General features: G+C 45.8%; 1 protein-coding gene across 1 annotated transcript in view; it reads right to left on the reverse strand.

Moving 5' to 3' along the window:
* LOC1276498 (midnolin homolog) overlaps positions 1-18,938 on the reverse strand; it is a 92,484-nt gene that overhangs the window by 49,703 nt on the left and 23,843 nt on the right. The window contains exon 3 of the mRNA XM_315855.5: positions 5,241-5,358. The gene's annotated coding sequence lies outside the window, so the exon portion shown is untranslated. The remainder of the gene's footprint in view (positions 1-5,240; positions 5,359-18,938) is intronic.

Below are 18,938 nucleotides of genomic sequence, written 5' to 3' on the forward strand. Positions count from 1 at the left end.
AACCAATAATCCATCGAAGCTTTGGAATTGCAAATGGAAAATTGTAACTCCCGGTCGTCGCCCTCGCTTCGGTTCGGTTTTGCTGCGATTATTCAATTTAATTTACGACACTTTTACACTTTGCCCGTGCCAAGGTTCCGCCGGAAGCTGGCACCGTTGAGGCGCAATTGAATGATGCCTCATCCTTTCCCGCCGACTAGAGCGCGGTGAAGCACAGTTGCACAGCTCCCCCGGAAGGCATAACCAGGGAGTCGGAGGGAAAGCTAACGAGTTGTTGCCTTTTACCAGTGTTGGCCGCTCTCTCTCTCTCTCCGCTCCTTCTACCGGTGGGTATACATAAACGGATGGGTAAGCGGAAACAAGGATGTGGCTTTTCTGCGTCGGTTTGTCACAAACTCTCCCTTTTTTTTCTTTGGCAATTCCTGGGATTGGGTTAACACTTTTTCCCATTTCCTTCAAAATTCCACCAGGCGGAAACCCCGGTGCGTGGGGGGTTTTTGGTGTAAGTTTTGTTTGCCGATGTGTTTAGCTTTTGCATTCTCTGTCTCACTCGGTGACGCTCTCATAAAGTGCTTTGTGCGCTTGTTGCTGCTGTACGTTGGTAATGGTTGCAGGAGCAAAAAAAAGGGAGGATTTCCGCTACCGCTTTACCATCTTCCTGTCGACATACATACACATCCACCGCCATCATCACCACCACATAGCTTACTGGAACCGGAAAAGAGTGCGGAAAGAAGTTTCCCTTCAACTTGTTGCTCCTTTTTTCTGCTGCTGCTGCTGCTGATGCTGCTGCTACCGTCCCTTCAAGCTCGGGGATGTGAAATAGCAAATAGCCACGACAGGATGGAGACGAAATAAAATAATAACGAGGAAAACAACCGGTGAGTGGGTGAGCTCATAAATCCTTAATGTGGTAACCGGTAACTGCCGGACACTGTGTTAACCTTTTCCGCCATCCACCACCACCACCACCGAGCTTTTCTACTTCAAAGGCAAGGGGTCGGTTTTCTTTTTCGGGAAGAATCAGCCCAGTTCATATAGCGCCATTTTGCTTCTCCCGATGACGACCTGCTGCTGATGATGATGTGCAAATCCCGTCCTCACTTGGCTTGGACTACCTTGGGAGCCTTTCAAATCATGCCGTAGTTTATTACCATTGTACCTGGCGGGGTTGTTTCGGGATAGAACAGGAGTCACAAGCCAAGCATTTACTTGGCCAGCTCCAGAGGGAGTAGAAATTGTCCTTAGATTTTTGTACCGTTTTTTTCGTAGCTCCAAAAATCATAAACAGGTTTAAAAGTCATGGGCTGGGACGGCACAACCGTAGCGGACAAAAAAGTTGTTGCTGAAACTTAACTTTAGTCTCTTTTTTTTTGTTTGGAGGATACAATCAAAAGCGCTCCACTTTGGGTCCAAAATAACCAAACAAAAAAGTGAGGTTTAGTTTTTTGTTTTGTTTTCTATTTAGAGTTTAAATTTTCCTACAACTTCATTATGATGTACGACTGTACGGGAAATAGAGCCACACATCAAACTGTATCCAAAAGGTGGAATGGATTCATTTCAGCACAAAAAGGTCCCACGGCCTCAGGTGAAAGCCTCTATTTCTCAGATAGTACTAATCGCATCGCTTGTACGGGTTACAGAGCACCCGGAAAGGATCCCGTGTACCCTTTTTTTTAATGGATACGAGTGTAAAAACCCAAACTAAAGCAATCAACGTGGCCAAGCGGTACGGTACGAAATCATGATACTACAACGGGCCGGAAATTGAGTTTGCTCGTGTGATAAAGCATGTAACAAGAAAACGGCAACTAATCCGCACGTGGCCGTTACTTTCCGGTGCTAACAAAAGGACATTCTTACGTGAAAGAGCAGAGAGGAAGATGTGAACAAAATGGCTCTAGATAAACTATCTCATTCCTTCTGTTTTTTGGATATCGGATGCTAGACAGATACATTGCCTTAATTGAACCTCTGTTTGTACGATTTGTTCAGCGGAAGTAAGCTGGGCTACGAAGCGATAACCGTCTACATTCCCATCAAAACACAGACACACAGACACACAAACGAAACGAAACATTCAAAATACAAAGCGCTCGAAAACAAATCCGTTAACGCCATGCCCTATCTATCTTGAGGCCTTTTTTCGGAACGGCCGGACACGGAGACGGTCTCACAGCCAGTTTCAACACCCGAAATCTCTCTCTCCAAATCGAGTTATTTTGATAAAATTTTCGACGGAAAAACACAGACACAAGGGCCTTAGTGTGCTTTGGCGCTTGGTTTGTTTTCCCGCCAGAGGGCGCCGTTACCGAAACTAAACTCAATTAATGTTGATTGAAGTTTTTCTCGGAATAAAAAACAGGCACCGGTGTGTACAAGGAGGTGTCCTCGGCAAAGATAGGTTGGAAAATTCCTTCAAACACCTTCGCTCACACACACACACAGCGTCTTATCTTTCCGTGAGCGAGTGTAATATCCTGTTGAATGTGGTACATTAGTAGTGTGGTGCAGAAGCTCGTGTCGTGTGCAAGAAACCCAACGCCCAAAAAAACCCCGTAAAGAAGGTGTACGAAGAAGGTGAATAGGCACCGCGGGACATAATTTCCTTAATCGATCCGTCTTCTTATTTTTAGGCGGACCACCGGTGTGTGGTACCGGTGGGCAGGGAAATAAACATTTCACGGACGGACCGGTTTGAAGGATCGTCCAAGAAGACGACTTACTCCAGCGTGTAGTCGCCCCGGGGGCTTCAGGTCGGTTTCAGGTAATGTTTCTGTAGAATGGCCCCGGTGCTTGGGTGAAAGCGTTCCAGGAACGCAGGGAGTCATTTTTCCTAGGTGAGGTTCTCTCGGTTGCTGTCACGCACGCAAGCTTCACAACCACCGAGCACACCTTCACCATTAAGGTTAAGGGCGCAATGGTGGGAGCAGCGCTGAAATGAGTCTCCAAGGAGGGGGTTGTAAAAGAAGGTGTATTTCACTAAACAAGGAAGAAAGCGTTCGGCCCGCAGCGTGCGAGGGAACACACGAGATTAATGACCGCGATATGTTCATTTATGCAACGGAGGAGAAGATGGTCCAGGACGTGGTACCCGTCAGCTACCATTACTCTAAGTCAGCAGTCAAATGAGACAAACGTCGAGGATGAAGGAAAAATACACCCACCACACCCTGTTGTCCCGAGCTGGATCAGCAAGCTCAGGCAAAAGCTCTATCCAGCTAGATGGCGGGAGTTTCCTGTAACCGAGGAGTTTATGTTTCACGCGACGAGCGTCTTTTGCCGTTTGCGCACAAACTACGTGACACATTGCCGCATCGGCTGACAGTTGTGGATGAGAAAATTAATCATAATAGCTGCGACACTCCCTAAGCTGTTTTCTCTGTGCCGGAAAGAGTGCAGTTCCGGAGCGTGTTTGACACGCGTGGTTTGGTGAGGTATTTTCTTTAGTATATTTGTTGGATAATTGCACGTGTAAAAGAAGCGCTTAAAATGAATGCTGTGGTCCCTTCTGAAGCGCATAATCAATTGCAATTTAAATTACGATTATGCTATCACAATTAGAAGGAACCCTTTTATATTAGGTTAGGTTGAAAAACGAGGTCAAAAAGGATACTGTTCCTAGAGGTCCAAGTATGAAATGGAAAATTGTTTAGTTTCATATCATTTCTATGAGGAAACTCGTTATTAAATCAATCTTAAACACATCAAAGATTTTTAACAAATTATTCTCAAAGCTCATTGCTCAAATTAGAAGCACAAAACACAAACTAACGAACACAATCTGCCACTCTGATGGCTCAAATTACAACGTTCGCTTGATTCCATTTAACTAAAAATCGTACAATCCATTTAATTCCCCATCTCCCCCAGGCACAATCGAAAAAAGGATACGAAAAATAATGAATTCTCTTCACATCAGGTACATTAGCATGTCACAACCTTCAGCGGCTTAATTGTCACAGTAACGCACTGAAGCGCGTAGAAAAACGCTCTGAAAAAATACTCTTTCACACCTTTCCAAGCATAAACGGATGATGAGGGAAAAACGGCACCTTTTGCACCATTAAGATTTGCCGTGATTTTTCCCGCCCACCACACAGTGCTAGAATACTTTCCGCGTAACTAAAACACACGCTAGAATAATCTTCCCCATCTTCCCTTACCCAAACTTCCCGGGCCGGGTGATTCTCTGTTTCTATGGAATTTCTGCCCCGGTCGGTGTGCAAATGGTTCCGTTGTCAACAGCCGGGTTCTTCAGCATTCAAAAGGCAGATTGCGTGCCGTCTCCGACACGTCACAGCAAATGGGCCAACACCTTCAAGGAACTGTCATCCCCGGGCGGGTCGCTCCACCACGGTGGTGTGAAAAGTCCTTGGTTCCTATTTTTTTTTATTTTTTTTTTTTGATGCTCATCATCCACCACGTGTCGCGAAGGAACAGGACGCGCGATATGGTGATGATGATGGGCATGATGGTTGTCATATTTTGTCAGTGTCTGGGGGTTTTTGCTTTTCGCACCTTCACACAAAAACAAGCGTAGAAAGGAAAGTCAAGCGGAGCTGGTGCTTTGCTTTCATTGGCACGATTTTAGTAATCACTCATCCAGGAGGAATGCGTTCTCCTGTGGTTGTGTCGTGTTTTTGCACAACGTTTGCGAACGGAGATTGCAGGGAGAAACATAAGGTGTGTTAGTGGAGAAGGTGGAAGTAAGGTAGGTGATGATTTTTATGACATTCGCTCTGTCCGCTTGGCGGGTCGTTGCGCCTCACATGAGTGGATCGTTCGCATGCCAACATTTATGCTTCGGTTGCTTTTATTTACCGCTTTTGATTCGAATTAATGATATGCCATTTGCCATTATTCGCCACACACAGACACGCTCGGGAGGGGGCTCCGCTCATTCGTGAAGCATTCAGCCAAGGGCGACGCTTCAGCGGAGAAGAAAGAATGTCTTCTAGCACAAATCATTATCCATGGATTCAATTTTAGGAAATGATTTGTCTTGTTTTTGCCATTTGAATTCTTTTAATTCAGTTTCCATTGCCCCAAACTTACACGAGGTTCTCCATCGCTCCATGTAGCTTCATTTTTTATTATAATACGGCACACCAACAATACCAGCACCATCACATCCCAAAGGGAAAGCGCATGAATTCCTTCTTCATTCCACTCACACACATACACACATACGTACGAATACGCCCGAAAAGTAAAAGTATGTGACACTTGCTTACCTTTCGTCAAGTCACCGGAGCGGAGAAAATGGTTCACGCTGGGAAAAGTGTCGCCGTCGCCGTCACCGTTCTCCACTACTACCCCTGCCTGAGAGCTGCAGGACACGGCTAACGAAGTCTGTAACGAGAAGCAAACAAACTTTGTAAGATAAATGCTACCACTAGCGTTTGATGAGGAAAAGTGCATTACGTAAAATGAAAGTCTCTTAACTGGTGGCTGGCTGGGTGAACGGGAAACCCTCGCGCGTGAAGTTAGCCCCTATTATGTGAGGTGCCAAAATAGATGACGATGCAGGGCGAAGCGAAAATGTGACGAGCTCCGGGAAGCTCCGGTCGGCTGGTGCAAAAGTTCCAGCGCATTGTGACGGCGTTCTAATTTAGTTTGCTCTGTTTGCTTAATGTCAACCAATGGAGCCTCAAGCGCCCTCACAGCGGTGGCGGCGAGTGTGAAGAAACAAACTTAGCTGATGGAAGTAAGTCGAAAATAAGTCTGCTATTTACCATAAAGAACGCCCGGGTGGGGAGGATTCTTTTTTCGCCCATCCCCCCCCTTGTGTAACAACGTGTTGAATTGTGTTACACAGGGAAAGGAAAGGGCAATAGGTGAAAAACAGAAGGAAAAGGGAAGGTTGTTTGCCGAGCGTTGGCCAACCATAATCACGTGGTAAGCCGCATTTACATTTGAGTTTTATTTTTGCTCAACACGTTTCAAGTTTACACGATCGTTAAGGTGGAGCAACAATATTATTTTAATTTGATTGAAAAATCCACCTCTTAATTGTCCAATTGAGGAGTGCTTTTTATCAATCAATTTTCAAAGCATTCAACAGCACAACACTTATAAGCAAAAACAACTAACACTTCCTTCATCACAGGTTGTTCAGTGTGTTTTATTGTTTTGCTTGCTGCGAGAGTTAAATCTTCAATCACCATCTTGCAAGCTCTTCCTACACTAATGCTGCTTCCCTACTTGAAACTTATTTTTCCTTTTTCCTTCCCAGTTTGTCCTTTTGAAACAATTCTCCGCTGCAGCAAGACAAAAACAGAATAAAACACCAATCACTGCCATCAAGTACAGGCGGTCCCCGAGATACACGGTACATCTTATACGCGGATTCGGAGATACGCGGTTTTCTAAATTTGACAACTCTTTGAGCAAATTGTACTGATTTGACACATCAATTGCAAATTGCCAAATAATTTCCGTTTTGATCGAATGTTAAAAACTATTTAAAAAGGTTTAAAACAGTTATATTCAGTCAGAATAATATCAAATAATTCATAAAGTGACTAAAACTACCCCTTACTTGCAAAATTACACGAAAATTAGTGATATTTCAGCTGGAAATCACGAGATTCGACTTACGCGGAAATTCGAGATACGCGGTATTTTGCGGCCGTTTTCGGTCCCCATTAACCGTGTATCTCGGGGACCGCCTGTACTGCCACGCGTACGCGTCAACCGTTGGACCGTCAAAAGCTCCCGTTGAAGGAGCCTCAAAACGGCGGGACAAGCCAACAATTGGCAATAATGGAAATGATTCCTTAAGCTTCCGTTCGGTTCTGCCCCATTCTCTCTCTCTCTCTCGCACCCAACGAAGCTCGACACGTGGTGCAAAAACAAATCCATTCCGCGCGACACACCAAACCGGTCAGAGGTGTAGAAAGCAATCAGTCAGCCAGCCAGCCCCAGCTTGGACCGAACCACGTGCCGCACACAAACCATCCCACAACCGATAAAGCTTTAATTGCAGGGAAAAGTTAGATTGACGATGTGTTTTTCTTTCCGCATCTCGTCGTCGCCGCCACCACCACGCCTTTTGCTGAGTGGCAGCATCGAGAGGCATTAACGTTCTGGTCGCTTTACCGCTGTTTCGCTGTTTGCTTCCACTGTGGGCTGTGTGCGTGAACATTGAGAGTGAAACGGAAACGGAAAAGTGAAAGCATTTCAGGGTTATCTCACAACAAATACACTTTGTAGAAGCACATTAGATAGAGAATGTGAACCAAACCCCTTTTTTCCCTCTTGCTGACAAGCGTCATACACATACACACGCGTTGATATGTGTTTAACTTTGCAGAAGCCAATTTGTACGCGGCTAGGTTGGAAGCTAGGTGGCAAGAAGAATGGGGAAAACAGTCCAACAGCAACAGAGTGAGTGAATGAGCACAAAAAAACAACACTTTGAAGAAATTTCTCGCTACCAACATCCTTTTTTCTCCTTTTTTTTTCCTCAAGCGTGTACAATGTTAAAGTACTAGAAGGATGTGAAACCTCCGAGGTTTGTTTTTCCGACCGGCTGCGGGAATATGCTACCCCCCATTCTGGCAGGGCAGCAGCAAATGATTTTCCGAGTATCGGATGATAGAAATTGGATCGTGGGAAGGCATACCAGGCTGGCCAGCTGTGTGTGCGAGCAAAGTTCTTTAAAGAAATGAACGCCTCCACTCCACTTGCTTCTACGCTGCAGCAGCAGGCGTCCCCACACGTCAGCTTTGACGCAGCAACCCTCCCCCAGCGTGACGTTACTTGCCTTGCCGACACCAATCAGCTTGCCGTTTGCGTGATTGAAGAAAGTTGATCAGAATATGGCCGCTTCCTCGCATTGGCTTCCCTTTCGATTGTGGTGAAGTTATGCCCGAAATAAATTGATGGGCGTGCGATGGGCGAAACTCTCTGTTCTACGCCCGGGCGAACGCTCTATACCCACACACGCACACGCATGGTAAGGGCGGAAAAGCGAGTGAATATTGGATTGAATTTCTAAATTTCATTACGAAAAGCTTCTCTTTTTTTTGTTGGGTGGGGGGTGAATCGATGAACCATTTCCCCTTTTTTTGTGGTAGCTTTTGAAGTGTATGCTACGTGGAATGAAAGTGTGATCAGTGTGGCGGGTGTACTTACACTCAATACCAACGTATGCTAACTTCTTCTGTTGGGGAAAAACAGTAAAAAGAGCTTAAATCGATCGGAATGTCTCGATGAAAGCTCCAACATCTAGAAGTACCGTTTAAACAAAGTCTTAAATAAAACTCTCCACAGTATTGAGCACACTTCACAGCAGCTGCTGCGCTACCCCATCAATCTTCGTCGCTTGACAGCGCATCGTGTGCAGCTGATGTCATCTCTCGGCGGTCTTCAACGGTACAACCATCCAAACAAGATGCAGATCGACCCAAACTCTCCAACTATGGAGGCGGCCCCGTTGCACAGCGAGCTGCACAGCGAAGGTCGTTTGTTGACTGCACGGTCTGCCCCTGCAGCGGTAAAGGCCTCTCCTCACCGAACCTGTGTAAGGATGTTTGCAGCGGTACTTCAGCTACCGGTTTTCTAAATTCGGAAACGCTCTCCACCGGAGCGTGCTGTCCGATTGCGCGGAAATCAACATAACTCACCTGAGGAGTCTGCCTCCAAATTGGATAATTGGCCATCTCGCGACCGTAAGGTGTTTGCTGTTGGGCCCCCGGAATGGCTAATTGAGAATTAATCCTCAAATTTGTCCACACCAGCTGGGCATACATTGAAAAAAACTGTGTGTCCCAGGTTGGATGTCACCGGCTTAGGAATAGGAACTGGTATTACACTGCACCGTCCAATTACGGGTCCTCACCTGAGCCGGCACGATAACCTCTGTCGCTGAGCTGTGCTGAGGTGCAAGAGGTGAACTGCTATGGCAGTGCAGCAACGAACCGTCTGACAGTTATTTATGGCCACAACTCGTCACAGCACAAAGCAGCGCGTGCCACCGTCGCAAACCTACGCGTTACTCTTACAGTTTGTTTCAGTTTTTTTACTGTGAGACCCCAGAACACACATTCACTCACGCACCTTCCTCGGGAGGGGAATTTGGGGCATATAGACAGGGTGGGTAAATTATTTTTTAATTTCTTCCTATTCACTCCAGTAATTATCTATCTGCCCGTAAAGAAAAAAAAAATGGGCAAAACGGTGACTTTCCTTCATATGTACACAATAAATCGTCACCGTTAGTAGAACGACAGGCTCGCTCGCTGGCAGGGGCACCGTTTCTACATATTTCCGTACGAATTTCACGTATGTTAGCTCCATCGAACATACTTGTGTCTTTTTGTTTGCATGCTTCTTATGCTTGCCCTGAGTGCCACGGGAAAGCAATATTCGGTGCTGATGGAGTTGAATTGTTTCTGTTTTTTTCTTCGCTCCCGCTCTCCATTCATGACTCCATTTGAAAGTGCGGTGTGTCGTTGATAAATTATGCTGTTTTGCTTTGGCGATCCCACAGTCACATACGCAGCGTGAACACTTTTTTTTTGCCGGGGAGAGCCGGGGTAGCAAAATAGAAATAGTTCGCATTGCCGCACCAGCATATATGGGGAAACTTTGGGCTCACTGCAGTAGCACCAGCAACAACAGCAACACAAAACTAGGACTTGAGGATCATAAATTTCGTTTAGTTTATCAAGAAAATTCCACCGCCAATGTGCGATCGCACGATGGTGAATAATTATGACCTCTTTGTTTCGGGCGTTTTATTCTTTCGTTCAATAAATTAATAAACAAAAAAAGCAGTGAGCCTCACCCAAGTGAATGTAAAACCGTTTGAGGGGAATGAGAGGGAGGGGAGGGGGGAAGTACAAAGTATTTGCTGCCTGGAATAAATTAAATCGAACCTGCCGACAACTGAGCCACGAACACGTGCAGGGCGTTATGCGAATGAGATAGACACCAGACCGCCTATTGGCCAGTTGTATAGCCAAACACACTAATACGAGATTGTGTTCTTATCCATTGAACTGTAATAATAAATAAAAAAAAAACAACATGTGTTCTTGCTAGACGCCACAAAATGTCCAAAGACTTAAGAATTATTTCCACCACTCTGTTCTGTGTCCGCAATGGAGCGGGTTTTACTAACCACCGATGACTAACCACTCTCGGACACTGTACCGGTGTTGTCCATCTGGTGCACGAAATGGAGTGGAAAGAAGGGCGGTTAAAAAAAAAAAACAAATAAATGCAGCCCTTATGCTGCAGCAAAACCCACTCACTCTCCACCCCGTGCAGGTCAGCCGCCGGTGACGAAAATCTCTGACCCGCGCGGCAAAGCGTGAGTCGCGTGCCGGGTGAACCGGGGTTGCGCGTTCTTTTTGCTTGCCAGTACCGTTCAAGCGGCTCGTTCATTGCTTATTTACGCGGAAAGGTAAGCGTCACTCAGGCTCTACTAGCCCCTTGGGACGGTGGACGAGCCTGCCAAAGACACGTTCTATCGACACACACACGCACACTCATACACACGGTCCCTTCTGTGTCAATGCAATTAACGATAATAAGCGAAAAGCCGTTTGCGGCTCGTTTCGGTGCGCAAGTGCGAATTGGAAAGGGAGCACATGGCGCTACTCACTGTGCATTATATGTGCATTAAATGGGGTTGTTTAATGGTGATTTGATTCGGTTTGTTAATGGCCGTGTTTACGGGTTGGAGCATGAAATGAATGGCAGTTTCTGCCAGGGCGGAGAATTGTTTCAATTTGGGAATGGTAGAACAAAGGAGACCAACAGGATAATAAAACTGTTTGTTTTGTATTTATGGAGTTTTAGTTGTGTGTTTGGGATGGATAAGTATTGAAAAAAGAAATTAGGGCTCTTGATGAATAATTACAACTTCTTACTGCTGCATACAGTGCTGCAAAATGTCACTATCAATCAAATGAAAAAAAATCTGACTGATACAAAATCCATATCAGCGTCACTTACTCAATTGTGATAATCAGAGGTGATACTCAGAACGGTTGGTATGGCCAATACATGCTTCATGCCATTTTTGCGACCATCGCTTGTTCAGTAACTATGTCATGACTTTTTTTTACTGTGATCAGTATTGCAAAATGTCACTAACAAATGTCATGTCATGTCATGTCTAATGTCATGACAAATTCCGGCTGAAACAAAATCATGTCAGCGTCACTAGCTTTAGTGTAATAATCAGATGCGAACCTCAAACAGTTGGTGCGACCATCACATGCTTGGTGACATTGTGTGCAACCAACTCTAGGTCAGTCACATGGTCGCGACATTTTCAATCGGTGATCATCGCGATGGTCATGGGAGGAATACGGTGCGTGCGAGTGGTTCCAAGAAACATCATGAGCATGTTTTCTCGCTCTGTTTGACCCAACAGATAATCAAAACAGACATAGGGAGAAAGCAAGCTCATTTTGTTGCTTGGCTCACGCGCTCAGTATATTCCAAGAATGTCATGATTATCGCCGACAAAAATGTCATGACCAAGTGAGTGACCAGGAGTTGAGTGCTAATCAAAATGTAACCAAGCATGTGATTGATTCTCCAACTGTTTGAGTATCGTCACTGATCATCTCAGTTGTATACGTGACCTGATTTGAGCTTCGTTTCAGTCATGAGTGTTGATGACTGAAACATTGACATTTGTCATCAATGTTCACAGCCAGAAAAATCATGATAATGCTTACGCCGGCATTAAGCTAAGCTTGTCAGTCAGAGTATCGCGTTGGACTCAAGAATTCGCATGTCGCGTTCTGTATGTCATGACGCACTTTTATTGAGTATCAGCAATGAGCATCAAGTTTTAGTTGGTGAAAATCTAGCAATGCTCATGACATTTTGCAGCACTGGCTGCATATTCCCAAAAAATAGGCTGCTTTTAAGAAGTTGTCATTGCCTCGCAGGAAATGAAATTTATCCTGCACCGAAATGGCGCTTATCCTCTTGTTTGATGGTTTCATGTTGTGTGCTATTACAATGTTCATGTTAACCATCATCTTCTCTGCCTCTTCTCCACTTTCGATTTGTCCCTTAGGAAAGCTCACTTACCCTATTAGCCCTCCACAACCTGCATCGTTGTACCAATTTCGGCGTACGTCAATCAGCATCCGATGAGGTTCTGCCCTCCAAGCGACAGTGGCTACCGCTTGTGTGACATCAAATTTCTTCGGAAACAACTGTTCCCCAAATATTGAGGCCGAATTATTACGCCCTGTTTTCCACAAAACCCACCATCCTCGCAATGGTACAGTAGCGCCGGCAAGATATGCTGCTGACAGGCTCGTTTCAGACAGCTTGAAGTGCTGTCCTCACGTTTCATTCGGTTGCTAGCGTTGGAGAAAAAGCCCTGAATAAAGGTACGAAGCGTGAGGAAAAACACAACGCAGCCAAAAAGAGAAAAGCCCAGACACAAATAATCAGGTGACACTTTATTCATTTGACATTGTGCGTTGTGCACGTACGTTTCAACATCACTTTTGTGTCACAATGGGGAACCGGTGCCGGAAATCTGCCCAATCGATTGTTTTCCCGGTTGGGCTTTGCTGGATTTTTCAATCACAAAACGATGTGAATAAATCGGCCAATAATTACTCAACCGTATCGCGATGTGCCTGAAGCATTCAGAGCAGTTTTTTATGCCTTTACTTTTTTGCTTGCTAAAGTCTCTCTCTCTCTCTCTCTCTCTCTATGTGTCAATGTGCGCTTGAATAAGTTTAACTCGTCAAAGCGGTTGAATTTGGTCACGCAATTTTCTCATCATGCGCGTTTTGGCGTACAATGCATTGAATTCCGTAAAAAAGGCATATGAAAATTGGGAAATAGATACTGAGAAAAACGTACCTGTTGTTTTGTCGTACCCCAATAAAAAGGAAAACTCCCCACAGTGAAGTGTAAGCAACAGGCGTCCACAAGCTATTACGAGATCTATGGCAGCATAAATAAATGTAAAGCGAAGGAACAAAAATAAAAACACAAAAGAAAACTACCAGACAGTGCAAAAAAGCACTGGGGGAAAAAAGAAATGTAACCACCATAACAAATCACGCCTTTCACTGTCAATGGCAGCTGAGCAACCCGAAGTTCATTCGCTGGTACCCGCAATTTCATAACGATGCCCTGCATAATTATGCATTAAACGATGTTGTGGTTCATTAATTAAACTCATCAGAATACAAAGAGGAAATTAGCGTTCTTGTTTTTTACCTTTCCTCATTGTACCCCCCATGGTAAGGGGGCAGGTGAACCCACACGCATTCCATAATGAGCGGTGATTCTACCAACAGCAAGCAAAACCCTACAAATAGTGCTTGATCCCTGCTGTACACAATTTGCTGTTTGGTTGTATCCCGATTTGGTTTTATCAAAATTAAGCCCCACCACAGCGGGGGGGGGGGGGTTTCCAACTACCAAACATTCCCCTGGGGTACACTGGATCCAGATCGTGGCCTCGCAGCGCACACAGGAAACACACACACAAACACACCCGGAAGAAGAAACAATTTATCACAATCGCTACAATTTCATCGGGTTGCATTTCAACGGGGTTTTGCGAAAGAAGTCAAGTGGGGATGGGAAGCTAACGGGTAGAACGTGAGCGAAAATTGATATCCGCCCCGAAAATCGCTACACTTTAGAGGCCGCAGACACACACACACACACACACACATTCGTTTGTTTTCCACAGCCCGGGTGCCAAAGGCAGCCACAGGTTGTGGCGTGAAAAACGTGAATCGATAGTTCAATCGACACCGATTCGGCACCGAAACCCACGAGCACGCGACCTTTTTGGTGAGCGGAGAGCAAGGGGTAAATCCTTTTGGGAAAATTCGTGCACGAAACTGACTTTACGGAGGGCGAGAGAGAGAGAGAGACTTAGCGAGTGCGGGAACGAGCAAGCAAGCAACGGGAAAGCAACATGGGAATGAAGCGGATCGCTTTATCAATTATAAACTTTTCTGGCCCCGGAAAACTGTTTTCCATGCCAGCTCATGTTGTTCGGTTGGGCTGTGATAGGAAAGTGTTTGGAATGGAGTGATTCTGTTTTTTTTTTATTCGCCCTTTCCTTTTCTTCTTTCCTCCCACCGTCTCGGCCCTCGCGCCCTTCGCCAAGGCTCGATTTTTGTTCCGTGAAACACCTCAAGCCCGTTTCGGTTTGGCGCGTGACGACGCAAGGGTGGGAATTGCAAAATTGAAAACTGTACCAAGGGCAAACCGCAGACGGCACAGGGCAAGCGTTTAAACAGCCAGTGGAACTGTATCAAATGCAAATACTTCAAACAACGACAAAAAAAATCCTCCCACTCACGTGTTTACAGTTCAGTGGAAATTCATGCACAAACGATGTTAGGTTAAATTTGTGAGGTGGGTTGTGTTTTGCGTTTTTATATTTTTTTAGATTTTTGGCTCACCGCTTCTATTGATATCGTTAGGCCGGATCAAAGAGTGCTAAAGCTTGCAGGATAAGCGGAGGGCCGAAGTTTTGGAGGAATTCATGCGCGTGCAATACGTGTTTGATTTAGTGCCGTGCTGGTTGATTTGTGGAAGTGGTTAGGTTTGTGGGAATTTTCGGTTTATAAAGTGTGTTTCGATAGAAACATGTGAGCTTAGAAATGCTTTACAGGCGCTAAAACTAGCATGTTAATAATTGAAATGAGATTTAATGTACGAAATACGCTCGGAAAGAAGATAATTCTGCCCGTACCTTAATTGCATATTGTTGTTTCAGTGATTATTTTGCGGCTCTTGTCTTGTTTAATATGACATATAATATATTTAAATACTATTTAAGGCAAACAACTTCAAAGAGAATGTACAAACCATTTCAATTATTTGCTAGAATTCATACGCTAATGCTACTCGTCGGTTAAAACTGTGTATGCCCTCATAAACGATCATACAACGCAAGCGAACAAGTACCTCCACTCCATGTGCAACCGGCGTGGCGTATCCTGAGCAAGGACTTTGCGCAACCTTCATCTTCCACACCGCACAAGAACAAAAACATTCTGCTCTGCCTCACTGCACAAGCCGGTACGAGCAGTGAAGGACGCTATCAAACAGTCGCTGCCAACTCAAGTTCGCATCCTTGCTCCACTGCGAAGGAAAACCGTTGCAACGCATTGCAAAGGAGCTAAGGCACGAACCCCCCATGGTGACCGTGAAACTCCCATATAATGTTCCACAAGATGTCACAAGACGAAAAGGGGGGGGAGGGGGGGGGGGGCAAAACCTCCGCGTACAATATTGTCATCAGCTTTCATCAACCGCCGCCGCCGACACGCAGTGCCACAAAAACGGGAAACGAAAATCCATTACGAGATGGCGTTTTTCGGCGATGAAACTGGGCTCGGCGAAAGTGGGAGGGAGCGAAAGCCCATGCCTGCCAAAAGCTGTGAACGACTAATTTTACGCTAATGTTATCCATCGTTTCCGGTGCCACTGCACTTACAGGGCACTGCGTAGCTCGCTAGTTAGCTCGCGCCAAAGGGGTTTGCCACACGTTTCTAGTTTTCAGTCAAGCGGGCTGTGTAACGCTACCGAAGGGAGAAAGCTTCCCTTAGTTTAACGTTTTTCGGCGGGCAGAAAAGAGGGTACAACAATGTGGAAATAAATACTGCAATCAAATCGTTCGGTCGGCAAACAGGGACAGGGCACAAGTTTAGCCACTCAAGCCAACGTTTCCCAGCCAAACGGCGTGAAACGAAGCCAAACGCTGATGATGCCGATGATGGTAATGATGATGATTGTATGCAATTTCCACACCCACACTGTTCCACGAAAACATACACACGGGGCAAAAAGGTCCATCTCGTGTATCTCGTTTTGTTCTGCCGCATAGAACTGAACCGAAAGCCAAAAGTGCATCCTGGTGCAAGCTTTAAACTTTTCCACCAACTCTCCCGCCCCCAAACAAACCCCATTTGAAAGCCATTTTCCGGACCGTTTACTATGCAGACACTCCCCCCCGTCCGCCCTACACACAAGGGATGGGGTTGATGAAGGAGATGTCCCATGAAGGTCCCAGGCTAACAAAGATAAACGGACGTCGACTGGGTGGCGCACACTGAAGTAATTCGAGCAAAGATTTACTAGACCTCGATCGAGATATGGAGCGAGCGCACACTCCTAATGTTAGGAAGGGTGGGCAGCGTTGTGGGGGACAGGGTGAAAGTAATGTTAGAGGCGAAAGGAGGGAAGGTTGCAATGAATATATTACCCTACTAATTATGTCACAATATGAATTTCAATTCCATTTTCCAGGGCAAAGGCATGGAAAACCGGAACGGCACTTAATTTGTACGATTGCCAATCTTGGCCAATGTGTATGTGTGCAATTTGGGAGGGGGGAGGGGAGGATGTTAGGGTGCCACAGTCACAGGCACGGCATGTGTGTGTGCATCAAGCACAAGTACTGGCTAGTGCGGAAGGCAATTTGCCAGTCAATCCAGCCGGGCGAGGGGGCTGAATGGGAAAGCCCAGCAGCGTAGCTAAGTAAAACAAACAGTCCGCCCCGGAAGTGTGCCGCGGCGTGTTGTACCATGCATTGTGTAACGGGGCGAATGTGGGTAGGTTTACGCATTGAAAATGCACTTTCGACGCCACTTTTCAAGCCCTGGAGGCCCTGGGGTTGGAGCATGGAAGCAGGAGCAAAGATTCCCCCCCCCCCACACACACACACACTCACTGTTCCCGGGAGGCATATAATGAAGGACGGGGGTGGGTCTTTGGGTGGGTTGACAGAAATTTACTGCAGCCACACACACACACAGAAAACCGGCTTGAGGGAGTTAGGACAAGTGGGTTGTGCAGTGTCGCTTGCGGGAGCGGTGATGAGCGCACTGGGGACGAAAATTGGTATGCAACGATGCGGGCCAAAGTGAGCTACGAGTCCGTGTGTTCCGTGTGGCAGGTTCAGCAACGTCATCTCTCGCGGGAGAGCTTTCAAACACACACACACACCCACCCAAACGACTACAGGGACCTCCCGTTTTTGCATCTCAATTACATTCATCGTGCAACAACCATCATCGCGTGCACGGTTGAGCGAGCGGGAGCAATTTTGGCTGGGTGAAATTGTAACGGATCCCATTTGAAAAGGACTCCCTGTGTATGTGCACAATCCGGCACACTTCTTGCCCAAATGGAAAATGGATGGAAAGTGCTTCAGTCAGCATGTCACAGTGTGAGAGACATCAACAGTGCATCTGTTTGTCTTCACGCTAGCAATCACGCCGCTTGCTCAAAACCATCTCCTTTTTCTGTTTTCAGCGATGCTTCATCAAACGGACAGCGCGCAGTGGAAAAGAAATTGTAACTGATGGGACGACGGTTAGTTTGGCGACATCAACTTCCTCCCTGTGGGAAGTTTGAGATTGCTGTGACGATGGATGTTATTTAATTAAATTACGTTGCGTCAACTTTTCAGTCTCAGCGCCGTGGCTTGGGATGTCGTGTTTTTCCCTCCCGTATTTCGACGACCAAAATGGCTTGACTGTCTGTTCGGTCTGACTGTCTGCTGTAGTGCTGTATTCTGCTCGGCGTGTCTGTTTGCGCTCTTCTCAGTCTAAGAGTTAGGAGATGTCTTTGGCACGCGAACGTTCTTGGCTCATTGTTTTTAATAGCCAAGACGGACTTTGAGAAGTGTGGAGTGCACGATGGACCGTTTTCCAGGACTTTCGCGGGAAAAACAGGAACGACAAAATACTGTCGCATTGTTTATAGAACTGCTCGTGTGGACACGCTGCCTTAGCTGCTGACTAGTGGTAGGGTAGGTTTGGAAAGGACAATTGAATAGTTGGACAATATTGTGCAGAGTACCTGACGGATCATAGGTTCCCGCTTGAATAGCCCTTGATATTGTTGATATATAATGAATATGTCTTACAATACTCCAAGCGTAGATACTTGTACTTGTTCATTGGAGACAAAGACAAGAAACTGTCCCTAAAATGTCTGGTACAATGATCTCGCCATTTCGATTACCAACAAGAAGTCACAATATTCATGCCTGTTACAAAGACCCATTAGGCAAACTATTGAAATAGGTACATAACTACAAAAAAATTAGAGCTTACTGATGCAATGATCCAGATACTTTGGTCAAATTTCACACTGAGAAGCCTTTCTACATGAGCCTGTGGAGGCATGAATCAAGTCATCTTCAATCATTGATTCACCAATACAATAATTTTCGTCTAAAATTGTAGAAAATAATACTAACAATTTGTTCATGATCGACCGTTGACCGATTGTTCAACTTCTGATGCATCACAAACCTTCGATGAGATCCTCAGCTACAGCTCTAAACAATAACCCACCCATTCAACTGACTCCTTCATTTTTTGCTGCTTTTCTATGCTCCAAACATATTCCATCCAGCCAACCCCCATCCTTAGCCTCATTAGACCGCGGTAAAGAAAAACGTGCCCGTTGTCCAAATATAATTGAAATAATTGACAGCAGACGCCCCTCTGCCCCGAACGCGCTGATTTGTAACGTTTTATTTCGGTGGAGAGTGTGTACCACTGCCACCACCTTGTAACCACCTTGTGACCTTGGCCTCCCCGATTGGTTGGAACAGTAAACCGCAAGAGTTTACGAGCTTTACTTGAGCGTACACGAATTTCGACAAATCAAACCGGACCAGTTCACGAGGTTTAGGCGCGTCTCTGCCAGCTAATGAGGGCTGCCCCGCACGCTTGAAAAGCTATTTTGTATGCAACTTACAACTCATCAGCTCGCGTTTACGATGGTTTTTTGTTGATGTGTGTGTGTGTGTCTAAACTCAAAAGCGTAAACGCAAACCTTGGCCTACGCCGTGCTGACCTAAACTGCCAATCGGCACCCTTTCGTGAGAGTGAGAGCTGTCGAAAGGTAGCCCCGATCGACGGTTTCGTTCGATCGATCAAACAGCACAG

The sequence above is a fragment of the Anopheles gambiae genome, chromosome 2 (genome assembly GCF_943734735.2).
Source record: "Anopheles gambiae chromosome 2, idAnoGambNW_F1_1, whole genome shotgun sequence".
Taxonomy (NCBI): Eukaryota; Metazoa; Arthropoda; class Insecta; order Diptera; family Culicidae; genus Anopheles; species Anopheles gambiae.